A 20,715-nucleotide genomic window follows, 5' to 3' on the forward strand; every position below is an offset into this window, starting at 1 on the left:
CCATCCATCTATCCACCCATCCACCCATCCATCCATCCATCCATCTATCCAGTTCATTTAACAATTATCTGAGCTCAGATTCACCGTAAACTTGGACAAGTTATTTTACTTCTCTGATCTTCTATTACCTCACCTATAAAACAGAAATATTAAGAACGTAGCTTATAGGATTGTTGTTAGGTTTAACTGAGACAGCAGATGCAAGGAAACCTGGCTCAACACGTATTTATTGTCTCATTGCTAATTTTCTCTCACTCAATCAACCTTAAAGTCTTGAGATGATTTCTGGCTTTTTTTTTTTTTTTTCTTTCTTCCCCATCAGCCCATTCACCACCAAGCCTCTAAAACCAGTCCTTTCTTTTCCACACTTCTTTTGACCTTTATTAGCTCACAAGCTGGATTTCTTGCCTTGGGTTTTTCTGGACCCAATCCATCTTTCACACCACCCCCAGATTAATTTTTCTGAAATATTATTTTCCATTATGTTATTCCCTTCTTCAAAACCACCAGTGAATCTCCACTACTTATTTTTCTTCAATTTTTTCTTCTTTCACTTTTCAAGTTTATTACATTTTTCATTATAAATGTAATATATACATATCAACGGAGATTTGTGAACTAGAGGGGAAAAAAATCACTCAGAAACCCATCACATGAACAAAACTGCAGTTAGCATTTTGAAAAATATCCTTTCAGACTCCATTCCCCCTTTTTCATACATAGAGACTTTTTTTGCTTAGTAAGAATCCTACTCCACACATATTCTCCCATTCAGTATTCATTTCTCACTTATATGATTTTTTCATGTCATCACTGTCTTCACAACCTTCCTCTTTAATGCCTATGCAATATTCCATTGAGTCATTTAACGAGTTTCCATCTGCTAGAAATTTAGCTTATTTGTCAAGCACTTAGGAGAGCCAGGCACATGGTAAACACTCAATAAATGTTGGCTATTGTTATTACTTCCAATTTGTGCTATCACATGTAATGCAGAGAAGTATTTCTGTACATCTTTTTCCATATTTAGCTCTGTTTCTTTAACTTCTCACACGTAGATTACTGGCCCAAAGGGCTTTACTGTTTTTAGGCCTTGTGATACTGACTACTGCAGATGCTGATGGCTTTCCACTGCCAAGCCCATATCCCCTTCTGGCCTTTCGTTAGTGGACCCAACTTCCACTGCAAGAATCTACACCTCTTTATCAAGGGCTTTCTCTGGGACCAGAGTCCCTACTCAGCAGTCTGATAGTGCTCAAAATCAATGGCACCTGGGGCAGTTCCAAAACAATGTCCACCCAAATTTGTGGTATAAAGTCTGGAGCTCCTATGCCCCTCAGGTGGGATAACTCTGAGGTAGTCCACATTAGCTCCCAAAGGTCCCCAGGTACCTGCAGTAGCAACTGGCTGAATAAAAGACCCTTTATGTGGCAGCCCTCCCTTCCTTGCTTTGTTTCCCCACCCCGCTAGAGTTTTCCCTGGCTCACCTTCCAAATGAAATTAACTGCACTCACATTCTCCTCTCAGAATCTGCTTTTTTAAAAAAAAATTACTTATTTTGGGCTGCACTGGGCCTTTGTTGCTACGTGTGGGCTTTTCTCTAGTTGCGGTGAGTGGGGGCTACTCTTCATTGCGGTGCGCGGGCTACTCATTGCCATGGCTTCCCTCGTTGTGGAGCATGGCCTCTAGGCGCGCGGGCTTCAGTAGCTGCAGCACGCGGGCTCAGTAGTTGTGCTCACAGGCTCTAGAGCGCAGGCTCAGTAGTTGTGGCGCATGGGCTTAGCTGCTCCATGGCATGTGGGATCTTCCCAGACCAGGGATGGAACCCGTGTCCCCTGAATTGGCAGGGGGATTCTTAACCACTGCACCACGAGGGAAGCCCCAGAATCTGCTTTTGAGAGAACTCAGACTGAGACTGTGACACTTACAGGCAAATGACTAACAACCATGCTAAATCCTATCCATTCATCTCCTCAAAGAGCCAACTTCCATTTTCCAAAGTCTCGCTGCTTGCTAGACCAAGATTTTACGCGTTTGTCTTGAATTCCCATCCCAGTCATATCAGGTAGATATCACTGCCCTCATTTCATAGATCTGGCAATTGAGGCACAGAGAGGTTAAGCAACTTGTCCATGGCCACACAGCCCTGCAGTGACAGAGCTGGGATTCAAACTGTAATTCCACCTTCCCCCAAGGCCTGAGCTCTTAACCCACATAGTGTACTGCCAGGCACTGCCCTATAATGACAGTAGGATTCTTTGGCTAAAATAACGCTGGTACTACTAACAGCTGTCATTCCTGTAGCACTGATCTAATTTCACATATTCACTGTCACCCAGAATAGCCTCCTCACTGCCCTCTGAACATGTTATAAGTATTTCTACCTCAGATTGAGACTAGGCTTCCCTCCAGCTCATAACACCCCCCCTTCCTTCTCTGGCTAAATTCTGTTTCTCCCACTATGGTCTGGATCACGTGCCATTTTCTTCTTACTCTGTCCACGTCCACTACTGACACTCCTGACTCTCCCTCTGACTCGTTTTCCTCATCTGTAGATGGGGACGATAGTAAGACCTACCTAAGAGGGTTGAAAGAAAGCATCTAGCACAGAGCACACTTCATCAAAGGCAGGTAATGGATGGCATCTATGCAATACTGTCACTTTGACCTTCTATAACCTTTCCTCCCACCACTTTCTAGCCCTCAACCAACCTCCATTTCTTTGCCCCATGTTTCACAGACCATTTCTTTACTAGTAAATTAAATGTCATGTGCTTGAGGCATCAGAAAAAATTATCCAAAGCTTGTAAACTAGACCAAAATGACTGATGGCAATCCTTTGAGTACCATTCAGGGACAAAGGCCATAGGAAGATGTCTAGGAGCACGTTCTTAGCTCCTCTCACTGCTTGCTCTTGATCGAGGCCACTAGACTTAGAGAAGTCGCCAGTTACTTGTCGATTTTGTCCAAGCGGAGATGCAAATAACTTCCATCTAACATAACAGATAATCCCAACAATTTAGGCATGTTGCACATTAACTAGTTCTTTTTCTAACTGAACAATCTCTTCCTAATATTTCTTTGTTAAATTGCTCATAAATACCCTAGCTTATTAAATACCCTTTGAAACTATCATCAGATCTGACTGGTTTCCTCATAAACTAATGAATTAATGGTCATATTTACCTGAAAGTCATGGTTTTACCTTTTGGAAAATTATACACGTTTGGGGCTTGCTTCCAGTTATTTTTTCACAGACCCAAGTTTCGATTCTGACTTTCTAGTAATAATGAGATGGGGTAGAGATAAAAATTCCTATGTGTGCTGGGGGGAGTATAAAGCTCTGCATTTAAACCAGGTTTTCTCACCTCACGCTATTGACAGTTGTGCCAGAGTAATTCTTTATGGTAGAAGGCTGTCCTGTGCACTGTAGAATACTGAACAACATCCCTGCCTCCTATCCACTAGATGCCAATAGTATCCTCTCCACCAGTTGTAACAACCAAACATGTCTCCAGACATCACCACGTGATCTTGGGTGGGCACAACTGCCCCTGGCTGAGAACCATTGGTGTAGACTGAACTTCTCAAGTAAGAATCATGGGCAGGTATCAGAAGGATCAGCAAAGATTCACAAGGACACACAAAGAATTATTCTGGGTGGGTTTCAAAACCCAATGGCTGTAGACCTAGCTGGCCTTGAGCTCTTCTCATAGACCCAGAAGTGTCATTGTCTTTTTATTATTCTTCCCTCATGTCTCGAATCTCCTCAAGATTAGCATCTGCAGCATCTGGGTCTGTCTGGTTCACCTTAGAGGGCCTAGAATTTAGTAGGTACCAATAGTGACTAGTGCTTAATAGATGTAATATATATATTTATGTAATATGTTTTAATTTATATGTATTTATGTGGATATATATATACACATCATGTACATGTGTGTACATGTGTATATGTATACTTATGTATGTTATATATGCATATATACATTCTGTGTATATGTGCTATGTATGTATATACATCTGTATATACATGTATATATATATTATGTATTGTGTTATGTATGTCTGTGTGTAGATATATATACATATATATGTATACATATATATACACATACACACATTACACACATACATATAAAAGCAAAGGAGGTGTCTGCCAAATCAAGTGATGGGTAGCAGAATATACGACCCCAAAATATACCAGTTTGGCATAAGGATTATTTTGAGCTAAAGGCAACTGAGAAGTGGCTACAAGAAAAGCTTACTGCCGTGCAGCTATTTGCCTTAAAGCAGGACAAAACTTTACAAAGGAGTCCTTCTTCCCCTCTCTACCTCGAAGGACAGAAGTTAATCACCGGAGACATCTTTGGATCCCTATCGATGGAGAAGGCAGACTTAAATCTGCATAACCTATCTTACTCTTGTTTACCCTGCTTTTCCTGGTTACCTCCCCATAACTAGCCTCCCACATACCGTTCTTTCTCTTTAGTTTAAGACAGTATTTAAACTGGAGTTCTAAGCCACCTCTGACAGTTACTCATTTTCCCCTGGGTATCTCTCATGTATACATGAGTTATATGTGTTAACAAATTGTTGGTTTTTCTCTTGTTAATCTTTTTCTTAAAGAGCCCCAGCTAAAAACCTAACATGGGTAGAGGTAAGGTTTTGCCTCCCCTACACAGACTGTCTCTCTGTCCTCACCCTAGTCTTCTGGTCTGCCTGTGTGGACAGACCCAAAGGCATCCTGCAAACACAGCTCAGGGACTCACAGAAGTAGATACCAGGGCCATAATGGGACCAAGCAGAGCTTTCAGCTCCTACTCCTGTGTCTTGGTGATCTTCATTTTGTAATCTCTGCTTTCTTTGGGGGAGCCACGTTCCTGGCCTGGCTTTGTGTCTCCCTCCTTCACCCAGAAGAACACCAGGTAGTTCTCTCCCCACTAGCCCACTGGACCAGCAGCTTTGCAAACCTCAGAGAGCACCGAAATCCCCTGGAGGGCAGGCATATGAAGACACAGATTGCTAGGTCCAGCCCCAGAAACTCTGACTCAGTAGGTCCTGTGTAGAGAATTTGCATTTCTGAAAGCTCCCAGGTGTTGCTGACACTGCTGGTCCTATAGGTCAAGCCCCAAGTTCTGAGACCCCAGAGTCCACACAGCTTGTTTTCCCACCCAAGTCCTGTGAATCCCTATCTTATGACGTCCTCTAGGTAGGAATACCCTTACCCCTGGGAGTTTGGGGAGAGCGTTGGTAATGCAGCCTTGGGGAGCATCTCTTTGAAACTCAAATGCACGTTAAAGTCTCAAGGATGTTCAGTCATGAAAAACAAAACACAATCTGGTTCACTTCTCTGGGCAACTTCAGAGTTTCCCAAAATATTAGCACATGCAAACCTATGTTTTCCAGAACCCTTATTAACCACCCATGGAACCAGTACCTCTTCACAATACACTTTGCAAGACAGTGCACTGGAGAAATGATGAGGGAGGGCTGAATCAGACACTCATGTGGCTTTGTATGATCCCCTGTTGTCACTGGGGAAGGCTTTAAGAATCACAGGGACAAAGGGAAAGAGAGGCATGGACATATATACACTACCAAACGTAAGGTAGATAGATAGTGGGAAGCAGCCGCAGAGCACAGGGAGATCAGCTCGGTGCTTTGTGACCGCCTGGAGGGGTGGGATGGGGAGGGTGGGAGGGAGGGAGATGCATGAGGGAGGGGATGTGGGAACAGATGTATATGTATGACTGATTCACTTTGTTATAAAGCAGAAACTAATAAAAAATAAAAATAAAAAAAAAATTAAAAAAAAAAATAAATAAATAAAAAAAAAGGGAAAAAAAAAAAAAAAAAAAAAGAATCACAGGGAGCCCAGCAGAATCCCTGTCACCTGGGAGCCGGCCGTGTGGGTGACCAGGTCTCAGCCAAAGCCCTTTCAATCCCCAGCTCCTGTTCCAGTCCAAACTGTGGCTTTTCCTCTAGACTGGAGACCCAGGAAGGTATTTACAGTCTCTTAGCTGTGCCTTTATAAATCCTCGCTTCCCAGGACCCCAAACAGACATCCTGGGCTGGTCGGGGGGCGAGCCCTGCTGCCCTTTCCTGTTGCACTGTGCATGACTAAGGGCTTTGTCACTCTGAATATTAAACATGAAAGAGAATTACAAATCAGCAACCCGAGGTTAAGGGCAGAGAGGAGTAACATACATGTTTAGGGAGCCTGGGAATCAAAGAAGGTCTTGGATAGGTGGCAGGTGCTGATGGGGGAGTGTGCTTGGAATGGGGAGCAGGTCGTTGATTTAGACTATGATGAGTGCCTTAGACCTTAGGTTGCCTTCTCTTTACCAGTGTTGGAAATCTTTAACTGAACCAGCCGAGGGGTGCCAAACATTCTTGTTAATTTGGGTAAATCCTTTCAGCAATTGGGTATCAACTGGAGTACGACAGCATGTCAGTTCAGTTCTTTCCCTCACACTCTTTCACTCCTCTCCTTACCTCTCTCCCTCTCCCTCTCTCCCGCTTTTCCCTCTTTTCCCCTCCCTCTCTTCTCTCCCTCTCTCTTCCTGAGCCATGTATGTTTATTACTTTTTAAAGTCAGCCACTCTAACACACCTCCTTCTCCTATAGTTTCTGGGTCTTACTGTCAGGACCCTACACCAGAGACAAGCGGGCCAGATGGGCATACTAACCAATGAGACAAAGATAGATCTTAATCCACTTTGGAAATCAGCAAAACAAAAGCAAGGAACCATTGCTTTATTTCTAATGGGCTAAAGCTACCTGCAACCCTGAATCACTATTGCTTTCAATTAGTAAAACGTGTGAAAACCAGTGTAGCAGTCAAAGGATGATTTGGGCCCAGAACCCCCTGGGTCGCTTGCCAGCCCCAAGTTTCTCAGTATCCTTCTGCCTCAGTTTTCTGATCTCTGTAATGGGGCAGACAATAGGGCTCTTTTAAGGAATAGTCAAGTTAGCATAAGTAAAATAAGCAGGATGCCATTAGCAAGTGGTGAGTGCCTGTAGGATAGGTTGTGTGTGCTCAGGGGCGGCACTTGCAGGAACCCAGAGGTTGGACTGCCTGAGGTCTGCTTGTTTTCCCGCTTAATGACAGCTTTATTGAGACATAATACACATACTATAAAGTTTACCCTGTTAAAATATGCAATTCTGTGGTCTTTAGTCCACTCACAGAGTTGTGCAACCATCACCACTATCTAGTTCCAGAACATTTCCATCACCCCCAAAAGAAACCCCATACCCATTAACAGTCACTCCCCACTCCCTACGTCCCCCAGCCAGCCCTAGGCAGCCACTCATCTACTTCTAGTCTCTATGGATCTACCTGTTCTGGGCAGTTCTTTCCATTTCATGGAGTCATACAACACGTGGCCTTTTGTGTCTGGGACTGCCCAAGTTTGAATCTCAGCCCCAGGGCTAAAAAACTGCGTGACCTTTATCAAGTTCTCCTGGAATTTCTCCATCTGTAAAATGGAATTAAAATCATACTAGATACACCACAGAGTCATTAGGAGGATTGAATATACTAATTAATACAACTAAAGTACTCACACGGGGCCCAGCTCATAGTAAGCGTTACTAAGATGTCAGCCTCCATTACGGCCACTACTACTGATATGACTAGTCTGCTGTTCCTCTGCCCCAAAGCACGCGACTGGTGGTGGGAGCCCAAAGATGAATAGAGCACAAAGAACATAGTTCTTGCCCTCCCCCATGCACAGCCTGGTGGGGATTACATGATTAGGAAACCAGTTTAAATGAACACAAAGTCTTATCATATGCACATTTAACTAATGGAAATCTAGCTCTTCCACCAAAAAGAGAAGGAAAAAGAACAATTTAAATACTGCAATTAAATGCTATAAAATTATATCTTGCATATATTTTTATTATGCACTGTACATCACTGCATGCATTATACATTGTTACATATTGATTACAGTACAAGGTTGTACACACAGAACCAAACACACTGCAATTTAATGGGCAACTTAGAGATCTCAGGGTTAATGATGACTCTGTTTGCCTGAAACCTTGACTTTATAATCTAACCCTTGAGTAAAACGTGACTCTATTATGTGTCGACAACAATAATTCACAATGATTCCAGATAAGTGAAATCGGCCAACAAGTAGTTGGTGGAGTTGGGCGTTAGGCTGAAGTAGGTTCCAGCTGGTCAACGCCCGTTTGCGAAGCACCGCTTCTGCCCCCCACAAGTTCACAGTCTCATTTTGAAAATAAACCACATAAACATACTCATAAGAGGTTGGTGAGTGGCAGAACTGGGTTTCGGAAACAGATGGAAATAATCTCTCACCCTACCAGCAGACAGGACAGGAAGATATGAGGAGGGCTGTGCTTTTCCCTGTCCCCATCCATCCCTTTGCCTGCTTTGTCATTCTCCAGAGCACACAGCACCACCTGATACACATCCTGTATCTACCCATTCAGTTTTTATTGTCTCTCCCAAAACCGGTATGGAAGCTCACCGTGGCAGGGACTTTGTGTACACTGTTCACTTCTGGATTCCCAGGGCCAAGAAGAGAGTGAGCACCTAGAAGGTTGTCAGTAAGATGTGTTGGTGAACGAATGAATGAGGGTAATTATTTAGACAAACTCCACTTTTCTTCCGTCTTCTGTTCCTGAAACACCCACAGTCTGTTCCTCCAATCTCAACTCGTTTATTCCTAAATTGTTCAAAAGTAGAGGGAAAGTATTCCTCAAAAATGAGGCCCTAAGGTAGCATTCCAGGGCTTTGGCATACTGGTACCATCTAGTGGGAAAGCGCATATTTGCAGGTGGGTGCTAAACTGAATTTGGAGGGTTTATAAAAACCACCACCACAACTGTTTCCTTTACCATTAACTCTACTGAGGAAGTTTCCAGTAACACATAATGGTGGCAACTGGAATCCCTTATATACTCATGTTCTACTCAGGGCATACACCGCCCATCCAAGCACCTGTCATGCCTCTTCATTTTTCTGCTCAGAACTTTTCTAAAACCATGGTTGCCCCCAGGGTCACAAAGGCTCAGCAGGGAATCACAGAGGAAATAATGGCACCAGAGGCCACCCTTGACCAATGGAAGGTGGGCATAGGTAGATGTATCCTCCAGCCTCCTATCCTGCAGAGGGACCATTCTGAAGCGAGTTTTACACAGTTCTTCCAAGGGCCCCCAGCAGCAGTGAGCCTCCGTTGCCCATGACAATAACCAGCTCAAAGATACACTTTTTATTGGCTTTCCTTCTTTCTTGTTTTACAGTCCCCATGTCTGTGAACTGGAATCATCTCTCACATCAGCTCCCTACATACAAGCCTGTGCCTCCATCACCGTTTGGGAGAACTCAATCCAAGATACAGGGTTTAGCACCAACATACCTTTGGGTGGTGAGAAAGCCTTAAGAATTGTAGTCCAGATAATTAATATAAAAGCTAAATTATTATACCTTTTAGAGCTGGCCTAAGAATTACATTCCATAGTTGACTACCAGCATCTTCACCTGGATCTAAGTTAACGTAGAATCCCAGTGACATGTGGTCCTAAAGAAGTACTGCAGTTCTCATGAAGACAAGAGAACAAAGAAAAAGTTCTGGTCTCTGTCCCTGGCCTCTGCCCTATTCCAATTTGACCAGCTAGTGAGGTGGCTAATGGTTTAGATGAGGGATCAGCAAACTACAGCCTGAGGGCCAAATTCAGCTCTGCCTGTTTTTGTAAATAAATTTTATTGGAACACAGCCCTGCCCATTTGTTTACATATTGTCTGTTGTTACTTTTATGCTACACTGATAGCATTGAGTAGTTGCAAGAGAGACCATATATTTACTCCATAGCCCTTTACAGAAAAAGATTACCTACCTGTGGTTTAAGTCATTGGCTGCCATAGTTTTGGATTCCCAAAAGCAAAATTTTAAGAAAAACAAAAAATAGAGAATGGACAAAGGTTTGCCAATAACACTTTAACACTAAGGACAAAATTGCCCTCTATGTATTAACCAACTTCATTTCACAAATTATAGGACATTTTAACCCTAAAAAGTAGAACAGTCATTGCATCAGAACAATGAACATTCCATCCCCAAAGAGAGTAGTGGACAAGCTCAGAACAACTGCCTATCCCATTTAAAATTTTTTTCAGAGCACTATCATTTTCCAAAATTATCATATTTACTTATTTTTGTTGTTTACTCTCTTTCTCCCTTATGAGAACGTAGACTCCATGAGGGCAGGCAGTCTTGTCTTTCTTAATCACTGCTGCTCACCCAGTGTCAAGCACCCTGCTTGAGATATGGTCATTGGTCGGTAAATATTTGTTAAATGAATGACTTAATCAAATGCGGAGTGAATAGATTGGGGCACAGATACATCCTGAGAGAGGCAGAAAGGCAAGGTCACTGTGTGGGTGGTGAGGACTGGGGCAAAGGGGGAGTGTGTGTATCTGCCAGCACAGGGGCTCTGTGAATGCTCCCTACTCTATCTCCAGGACATGAAACAGTGCCAGGCACATAACAGGCACTCAACAAATGTTCACTGAATTAGTGGCTACCCTGACTAAAGGTCCTTAAATTGAATTAAAAGGAAAAAAAGAAACCTCATCTAGTAAAACACAACTAAACTTCAGGTTAGATTCAGTCCAATTGCAACTCACTGTAGATCTGAGTGTCTGGATATAGATACAGGCTGTGTATTTCTCATTTTCCTATAGATTGGGGAAAACAGTATTGTAGACAGTGGCACTCAGGAGACACTGGCTTGGACAGTGGAGTTCCTTGGCATTCCCAGGGAGGGATGCCATCCAGCTTCAGGGCTCAGCAGCAGGCAGGAAACTGCCAGAGAATTTACCTGCACGTTGGAAGCTTTAGAGGAGCCACACCCAAGCTGGGTCCTGGCCTCTGCGTGGCTGTTCTCACTGGGATGACTGTTCTTGCTGGGGGAAGCATGTGGTGTGGGTAGCTTGTTTGTCCCTGGTCAAACACAAGGACTCAGCGATAAAGAATACAAAATAACCCTGAGCTAACCCAGTTCTGAAGGTTGTAACCAATAACCCAGAGAGGAGGTCTAGATCCCACGCCTACTTTTAGAGACCAGGAGTTCAAAAATGAGGTCATTCCAGGCAGCTATTTTGACTCCAAGAGAGCCAGAGAACAAAATAGTCAAGGAAGAGAATTCTTACATCATTTGAGGGGACAAGGGAGCAATTTTTTATATAGCAGGGAAATATGGAGGAAAACTCACATGCCCAGAAATCAGAAATGCATGGGTTCAAACCCTGATCCCAGTTCTTAGTGGCTGTGTAGCCTTAGGCAGATGACTCATCCACTCTGAACTTCTTTTCATCATAGATAAAAATGGAGACAAGAATAGTTGTCCCTGTTATATACACTACCAAACGTAAAATAGATAGCTAGTGGGAAGCAGCCGCATAGCACAGGGAGATCAGCTCGGTGCTTTGTGACCACGTAGAGGGGTGGGAGGGAGGGAGATGCAAGAGGGAAGAGATATGGGAACATATGTATATGTATAACTGATTCACTTTGTTATAAAGCAGAAACTAACACACCATTGTAAAGCAATTATACTCCAATAAAGATGTTAAAAAAAAAAAGAACAGTTGTCCCTAAGGGTTGCAGTGAGAACTTGAGATAATATATGCAACTGGCACTTAGCAGTAAATTATACAATAAGTTTACTACAGTAATTTTGATTTATTTTAAATAATAATCATAAGTGCTCATGGTGTTGGCAAGCATACCCACGTACATACGGCCCTGATAAAGCCTCCTGGGAACAGCTGCTGGGAAGATACATCTAAAAGATACAATCCCACCAGATCAAAAAATTTTATGAAGCATAAAATCTCCAGGAGAATGATCACTGGGGAGCTACCAATATGAGAATTGGCAAATCCTTCTCTGGGGAGCAAACTTTATTTTTTTAATGTCCATACAATTTTAAGGACACAAGTATTTTTCCCCTCTAAGTTGGTCAGATGCTCAAGTCCAGGGCCCCATGGTACCTTCAAGCCATAAACTGCTTTGCAGCACGGAGTATAAAAGTTAATGTAACCAGTATTCTTTAAGCTCCTAGCATTGGCAATCATGTGATGAAGCCATAAGCATACACTTATTTAATACTCACCTGCTAAGCAGGTGTAGAGAGGTGTAGCCTCTCCTTTTGTTTAGACACAGGAGGAAACAGAAGAAGAGGGAAAAAAGGTAACTTATCATAGGTCACACAGCATGCAAAAGGCTGGGTCAGAATTCAAATTCACTTCTCAAAGTCTCAGAAGTCTCCCTGATCCTCATAAACTAAGACACTAGCTCCTCTGGGTCCCAGGAGACCAGAGGCCCTGATTCACCTCCAGCACTTCCCCTATTGAGGACCAGGACTGTGTTGTACTCATCTCCGGATCCCCAAATTAGCAGAATGCTTGGCACTTGCTAGATATCAAAAATCGTGGGAAGAGGAGGAACAGAGGGAGGGTAGGAGGAAAGATGGAAGGAAAGGAGAGAGAGCACAGCAGCCTCACCCCTTCTATACTATCTTAGCCCCTATTGTTTCCTATTGTAATAATTACCAAATGTGTATATTTCAGCTATTTACTTTCTTGTTCCTTATTGGCTGCCCTCAGTAGACCACAAGACTATGAGAACAGTTTCCATGTCCATGTCCATCTTGTTTACCTATGAACTCCCCAAATGCTTCAGTAAATACTTAGCAAGTGGACAACTGTACATCCCTCACCTTCTGAGGATAACGTACCTTTTTTTTTTTTTTAGAGAGAAAGCAGTTGTTAAACATTTAGCAGCATAACACTGCCTGGAACCCAGCTGAAGAAGATTACTATACCTAGAAACATAAACATCACCAAGGCTATATCTAGGATGCTGAAATGAAGGTTTGTTAGCATTCTCAAAGTGATTGCTGAAAATAGTAGATCATTATTTGCTTCATGTAAGAAATATTTCTAGTGCTGCTGATTGAACTTTCAAGAAACAATTAAAGGGCTTAGCCATGTTTCTCTCAAATATCTTTTGCATGAAAAGCCTCAGAGATTGGTTAATTATAAAGGCTACAGATCAGTCACTCTAGTCAAGGGCATTGCCAGGCCCCACAGTGCCCATCCCAGATGCAAGCACGGATTGGTCTGCGGACATTAGCGTAACTGGGGCCCTGGATGCCTCTCGTGAGGAGCATTGCTGCAGCCTGGCTAACACCCCCATGGGAATAGCCCTCAGGCCCTGTTTATGATGTCGAACACCTGGTTCCTTGTTTGGGCAAGTGGCTCCAGCTTTCTGCCAACTGGAAGAGCCAGAACTCAAGCTTGCATCTTTAACACCTCCCTAGCCCTTGTCCTGCCATCTCAAACCCAGCCCTGCCAAATTCTCCCTTAAATGTCTCTTGGATGCTCTGAGTAGGGTGTGTCTACTTCTCTCATCTGCACTGTCACTCCCTAGTCTAGAGCAACAAGAGTCCCTGCTCTTCCTATGGCCTCAAGCCTAGACTGGCTTCTCCCTTCCATTCATATCCAGCTCCATCCACTAACTACACTGCAGCCAAATTACCTTTTCAAAATAGAAATCTGGCCTTGTCACAGTATACCCTCCCCGAGTTGCTTTCAGTAACTGCCCATTGCTCCAGGACAAACACCAAAATCCTTGAGATGGCTGACAAGGTGCCAGCGGCTCTGGCAACCCCGGCTGTTCCTCACACCACTCTCTGGGTTGTGTGGTGTTTCCTCCTGCACAGGCTTCCCCGAGGCTGGGCCTTCTGCCCGGAATGCTCCCCCCATCACCACACCCTCGTGTTCCTTTGTCCATAAGCCTCACTGCTCCTCCAGACTGTGGCCCAAGCAGCAGGCTATCAGGGAAGCCTCCCAGACCCTTCATCTGGATCTGATGCCTTTCTTATATTCATTCATTCATTCATCCATCCATTCATTCAGTCATGTTTACTGAGGGCCTACTACATGCCAGGCTCTGTTCTAGACCCTGGGACTACAAAACTGATTCAATCAGACAACACGTGCTGTAATGGAGCTATATTTTAGTAGAGGAGAAAGAAAAGGCACAGGCAAGCAAAACATGTAGAATGGCATGATCTCACACAACTGTATTTCCTTCCATCTAGCAGTTGTCTCTGTTTTGAATTATTTATTAATTGACATTGATCTCCCCTGCCAGGGGATCTCTTGGGGTCTGAGCCCCAAGAGAACAGAGACTGAATCAGCCTTACTAGCAGCTGTACCTTGAGCACACATGGTCCCACATGGATATAATAGGTATATATAATAGGTATTATGGATATAATAGGTATTTATTGAATCCATTTGGTCCCAGGTGAATCTCCCTGAAGTCAAGTTGCTTGAGTGCTTGGGGCATAGAAGGGACAATTCCTAATACAAACCCCTAATGTCTCTCTGCACTTTGAAAAGGCTCTCTGCGGTCTCTCTGGCTGTAATTTTGAGCCAGAGCAGGAGTCAGCAAATTTTTCTGTAAAGGCCCAAATAGTAAATATTTTAGTCTTTGTGGGCCATATGGTGTCAACTCTGTTGTTATAGCACAAGCACAGCCATAGACAATTATATAAATGAATGGGCATGGCTACGTTCCAATAAAACTATTTATAAAAACAGGCTGCAGGCAGGAATTGGCCTACAGGCCATAGTTTGCAAACCCTGAGTTAGATGATCCCAGATGCCCCGCAGCTTACAGCAGTTGAAGGCGGGGCCTGTGTGGCCTGAGTCAGCCATGGGTTCTGCTGGCAGGGTCCAGCAACTCTCCGCAGACCCCACATTGTTTGACAGGGAGATTATCCCAATAGCTTGAGCTTCAGGCATTTGCAGTCACCATCTCCTGCAGCTCATGGAAAAGCAGTTCCCTGCCACCCTGGAGGAAAGAGACTTTGGCCTAGAGGCTGCATAAGGCAGGAATGAGGCTTCCACGTTCCTTGCAGGGTCCCCAGGCTCCTCCAGAGGCTGAGCTCACTTCCTGGCCCTGCCCAGGCATGTGGCAGGGCTGCTCTCGGCTGAGCAGCTGCTGCCCTCCACCCCAGCCCAGCCTGCGCTCAGCTGGGAGACACAGGGGCTTTGTGCTTCTGTAGCAGATTGGGTGACACTCACTGGGGCCTTTGAAATGAGACATGACATGTTAAAACGTGCCTATTGCTAGGCTAATTTTCAGGAATTTGACTTCTGCTGGCAACTGACAGAAGAAAAACAATCACTTTTTTTTTGTATATGTATGTAGTTATATTTACGCTGATCTTTGGGGTCTGTAGCCACTGAAAACAATAGTTATCTGAGGCTTACCTGCTGGTACAGGATGAGTGGACAGATTAGTCTAGTATTTATGGAGCCAGAGGACATTAATTGTAGCATTAGCACTGCATGTAGACTGTGGTGGGTGTTAACTGCTAAAAACAGTTACAAAAACATCACACAAACTGCAGTTGGCACTAGAGGTGACAATGTCCTGTGTATAAAAGCACTCTAGACAACAAAGCTACAAAGCTAACATTACCCTGAAGTTATAAATGCTCTGAGTGTTAGCTCAGTTCTCCCAGAGTCCCCTGCAGGACTAAGGACAGGAAGGTGTCATGACGTTCTGATGATATGCATACTGTGGGTGAGCAACACTGTTGGAATGGCAATGCCCAGGGTGTCACTGTGCTCCAAGGGCAGGGATGCCCTTGCTGTAATACTTCGTTCAGTGCACTAGGGCCTACATATTATCCAGTGGTCCCGGAGGCCCTTGGCTGCTGATGCATAACAATGTTTAAGGTGTACCAACACTCTGGTACCAGCACTCAGACTGACTCAAAACTGCAGTGTATCACTTCTCTGGGTGTAACTATTCCACATGAAACAATGACCTGGGTGTTGTGTTGCTCTGGGTAGCCCTAGTCACCTAATGGCATTGACGGTAATAATGTTCTCAGGGAGGAGGTGCAGTCCCCTTGGTCATGTTCTTCCGAAGTTCACGTCCATGTAGTTCAATCAGAGCAATCAAAGAGGGGCTAGTCCCTTCCTTTTCAAAGAGCCTATCACTGAAAAACTGACTACATCAATTTGATCAAGGCTCAAAATCTGCAAAACCAGAAGTTCCCAATGGAAATGCCTACAAGGGCAAGTAGGTAAAATAAATGAGTACAATGGGCTGGGTGGACAGTAGGGAGTGGAGGGGATTGTGGCAAACTACAGAGGCATGTCCTAAAGGGGGCAGTAGTGACTCAGCTCCAGGGAAGAGTGGCCTTGTAGGAATGTGGCTCTAGGGCTGCCTGACCTTCTGACATTTTAAGAAATGCAAGAAACCTGTTTTGTTTTGTTTTTTAATGTACAAGATCCTACTTTTCAAAACATTTGGGCCAAACAAGAGACATCCATGAGCTACATTTGGCCTGTGGCTTCTACTTTGCAACTTCTCCCTGGAATCTAGAGTTGCAGAATTGGGATGAATGGGCTTCAGCACCACCAAGTAGATATCTCGAGGTTCAACCTTCTATGCCAAAGGGTGACCCATTCATCTCCATGAGCCTTGGCTCGGACTGCATTTCAAGTTTGAAATGTCATTTCTTCTCCTCCCTAGCCTACCCTTAGAAGCTTCTCTCAGTAGAGAAAGAAATCTCTTTCCACCCTAACTCTAGAATAAAGCCACTACTTCATACCTGGTGAAGGTGCAGGGGGTCCTACAGTCCAGCCAGTCATCATTTGTACAGTCTGCTCAGACAGAGGGAGCCAGGCCTGGGCTCCCCAGGTGGCTGCAGAGGAGACAAGCTGCAGGGAATTGTCTCGGCAGCATCCTTCAGGAGGGTCAGATTCTCCCAGGCGTGTGGGTACCTTGCCCACAGCTAAGTGGAAACGATGCCAAAACCAGTGGTCACTCAATTGATTCTGTCCAACTGATTATTGTAGTTGGATGACAGACTGATATTTCCTTCTCCTTTTCAACTGGTGTTACAGGGTGAGTGCATCTGGCTAATGATTCGCTTTTCTGGGTAGTGACCTAATGGGGAAGATTATCTCCTTTCACAGGCAGAACTGTGCCTGCCGTTTGGCCGCCTAAAGAGTAAAACCAGGTCCAACCGAAGTCAAATGCCAGGAAAGAACTTCCTCACATATCATACTGCATTGTCTACCTTTGAAATGTTCCCTGCTCTAATACTCAGAGGCGATACATAGTTGAAGAATAAAATAGAACAGAAGCAACTACAATAGGGAAAAAAAGGAGGAAAGATACTCAGTGCAAAATGACAGGACTTCTCTTTAGGGGAGCTTGTAGAAAATAACTGAAAATAAGGAGAATAGTTTGGTTTTGATGGAGCTTCTACACTGAAGTTCTTTAAAATATGAGCTGTAGATTTAGAATTTTGTAATGCTGTGGATGGAGCCCTCTTCTGGAGAAAATTTTCAACAGGTATTAAAACAAGATCAAAATACACAGAGCTGAACACACACACATAAACACACACATACACATACACACACACAGAAATATGTAATACTGTTGGCTACTGTCATTCAGATGGGAATTGAATCCACAGTCTGGCCTTTTCCTTAGCTTCCACCAGAGAGAAATTAACTGGACTCCCCAAGCAACTATCTTTTTGGAAGGAGGTAAAGAAAGAAAGATATTCTCAAGAACCCAGCTGTACTTTTACCTCAACAGTGAACTTCAGATTGAGACTCAACATAAACATCCAAATGCTGGTACTTTTAGATAATGCAGTTATTGGGTACATTGATTTGTTGGGCAATGGCACTGTAACACATAGAGGATGTTTCTAGAAAAAAAATAGATTTTATTTAATGGAAAGCCCAAGGGCTAAAGATAGAAAAGAAGGGACGGAGGCAGAGCAGGAGATATTAGCTAAGATGACTGTTGGGACTTTTAATATAGACTGTGGTATTACATAAATTCCAGATCACATATTCAGCCTTACAGTTTATTAAATCTCTTTGGGGACTTGCTAAAAAAGTTGTTCAGACATATGAACGCTACCACTTTGCAGTTCCTTTCACCACTCATATCTCTGTTTCCCCAGTGCTTTTGAAATCTTATAGGCTGTCACATGTGGAACCCATCTCAGAGCAAGAGATGCCCTCTGCAATTCTCAGTCTTTCCTCCCCATCAAAAGGGTTCTGCAAATAAACACTGCCCTTAAAATACAATATATGAAGTTGCAGGGGCACTAGAAGACACTGATTCTCATTTAAAATCCTGAAAATCAAGATTCTGACTCCAATAAAAACCTCCCCATTTTAAATCAACATCTCAGAATTCCGTGGAAACATTTTTAGTCACTCCCAAGTGACTGCTCTCCAAACCTGAACCACTCCCTAAAATCCTAATTCTTGGGGGATTACTCATCGGTTGTTAGAACTTTTGCCTAGATGTGATACCCTAATTGGGCTGGGGGAATCATATTTACAGTGGAATTTCTAGCTCATGTCCTCTCTTGATTTGTTTCACATTCATTATTTATCATAGCCAAATTCCAGAGGCCACTTCTGGTAAGGCCTTACCCAAAATGCCCCAGGGGAGAAGAGAGGTGACTGCTCAGCTTTGCCAGCTTCCAGCCATTGTTGCTTAGAATTCCTCTTCCCCCTTCCAAAATGCCTAAAACAGCAACCTAGCCGATAAACTTACAGAGATTGATGGCTTCCAAAGCCAGACCCAGAGTATTACAACTGTGGTAGAAAAACACACACATACTTGCCTGAACAATACTAAGGCCAAGTGACTAATTTGCTTTATTACATTGTTTTTCCCCTTTCCTCTGTTTTCTCTCTGCCTCAGGAAAGTTTTGTTTTTGCTTGTTGACTCAAAGGCTCCAAGACCCTCCCCTCCTTTTGCTATGGCACACAGAGCTCTGCACTTGAACCTCTTGCCACTTAACTGATTTGCACCAAAATGATTTCCCTGCAAGGTGCTATTGCTACCAGGATATCAATTGTTGTGCTAATGTGGACATTTGCTCTGATTATGAATTACAATCTAAGAGAGAAATAAGCCTCTTAGGGCAGGCAATTAAATTCTTCATAAAACCTCTGCTCCCCCATCCTAAAGAAACTGAGAGAGCTGACAGCCTTCAGAAGCCACCTGTGTCAGTCAGGCCCTGGGAGAGGAGACACCAATTGCTTTGCAAAAGGCATTATGTAAGCCCCTAGTGCATAGGAATTGCTGGGTGCCGTCATGTGGTCTGATTTGCTCGAAGGAAGACAAAACTTCGGCCAAACCCTGGAATCCACACTGAGGTCAAAGCATGCCCACAGAGAAAAGGACTGTAAAGTCCTGGGTAAGGTAGTGGTAAGTGCTCCCAGACATCTCAAGCTCCCAGAGTGCTAGGCCTTGTGCTAAATGCATTACCTAGGACATGCTGTTGAATGCAATCCAATCTGCCTAGCGATCCTAGGAAGGTGATAAAATTACTTCACCACAGAGAATCTGGAAGCTCAGAGAGGTTAAGCAAGTTGCCCAGGTGGTACCACTAGCATATGGCAGAGAGGATCTGTCTGAATCAGAGGCATGCTCTGAACCACCCTGCTAAATTGGGATCTATATATCTATATATCTATATATAGATATATATACACATACACACACACACTACCTCAGGGATAGAGTTCACAAAGTCTAGAAAGCTGGCTCACAGACAGGCATAGGATTTGTGGCAGAACTTAAAGCTACAGGGACCCCAAGAGAATCAGCCCAAAGCCCTAGTAGAAGAAGAGTATGACTGGGCAGTGATGAATGGGGGCTGTGTATCCAGGGAAGAAAGAAGGCATGAGTTGGGAGGGGGCTCAGCAGCCAGGCACCCGACTCTGCCCCCAAGCACTATCATCCACCCTCACACCCAACTTTGAGTCATTACCATGGTTACTGCTTCCTGGGACACTGACCCATTTCCAAAGTCTAACCCCAACACTGATGCATCAGTGGTCTCCCCTTAGAAGGCTGCATTGCATCTCTGCATCCCAGCCAGCCCCTGCCTGGGACTCCAGTTGCCTCACCCTCCCTCTCACCCCACTCACACACTCACACATGTGCCTCTTCCCCTGGCATCCAGGAGTCCTGGCCAGGAACTCAACACCCATTTCCAGCACCCCAAGGCACTCCCTGTCTCCTTCCCTCCTCTCCGCCTGGCCCTGCCTTGATCTCACTCATCCACCCACTTGTAGCCTGCTAGCTCATGCCAAGTCCCATAGGTTGCCAGGAAGGCCAGGGGGACTGGGTAACAGCGCTCTGGGAAAACAGGCCCCCGAGCGGGGCTGAGCCTGCCGCTAGCCGGCACCTCCAGTCTGGCCTCCTGAGAGTACTGCTTTCCTGCCCACAAACTTCCTGAGATCTCCGAGATGCAGAGATGGCTGCTTAAGGACCACGTCTCCATCGCCCCCTCTCCCGGGTCGCAGGCCCTTCCCTCTCGCCTCAGCGCTCTGAGGGTTAGCAGGCAGCTGCAGCCCGGTGGGCAAGGCTTGAACTTTTCTCCGCGCTCTGCGCCCGCCGGGGAACACAGCAGAAGCGGCATTAAGGGCTCAGGGCCGGAGGTCCAGTGGGCCAGACAAAGGGGGCTCGGGGGCGGGTGGGCCTGGCGCCTGGGCGAGGGGACGCGCTCAGGCCCTTCCGGGCCCGAGGTCAGGGAGGGAAGGGACCCCGATGCGGGCGCGGCCGGCGCCTTTGAGCGACAGCGGCAGCC

The 20,715-nt window shown here is 44.7% G+C and overlaps 1 protein-coding gene across 1 annotated transcript in view; it reads right to left on the reverse strand.

The window, feature by feature from the left end:
- The window catches only part of CDH13 (cadherin 13), a gene marked incomplete at both ends in the record, with an annotated part of 1,025,013 nt that overhangs the window by 1,003,716 nt on the left and 582 nt on the right, over positions 1–20,715 (reverse strand). The gene's annotated exons all lie outside the window — the stretch shown is intronic.

The sequence above is a fragment of the Hyperoodon ampullatus genome (assembly GCF_949752795.1).
Source record: "Hyperoodon ampullatus genome assembly, chromosome: 18".
Lineage (NCBI taxonomy): Eukaryota > Metazoa > Chordata > Mammalia > Artiodactyla > Ziphiidae > Hyperoodon > Hyperoodon ampullatus.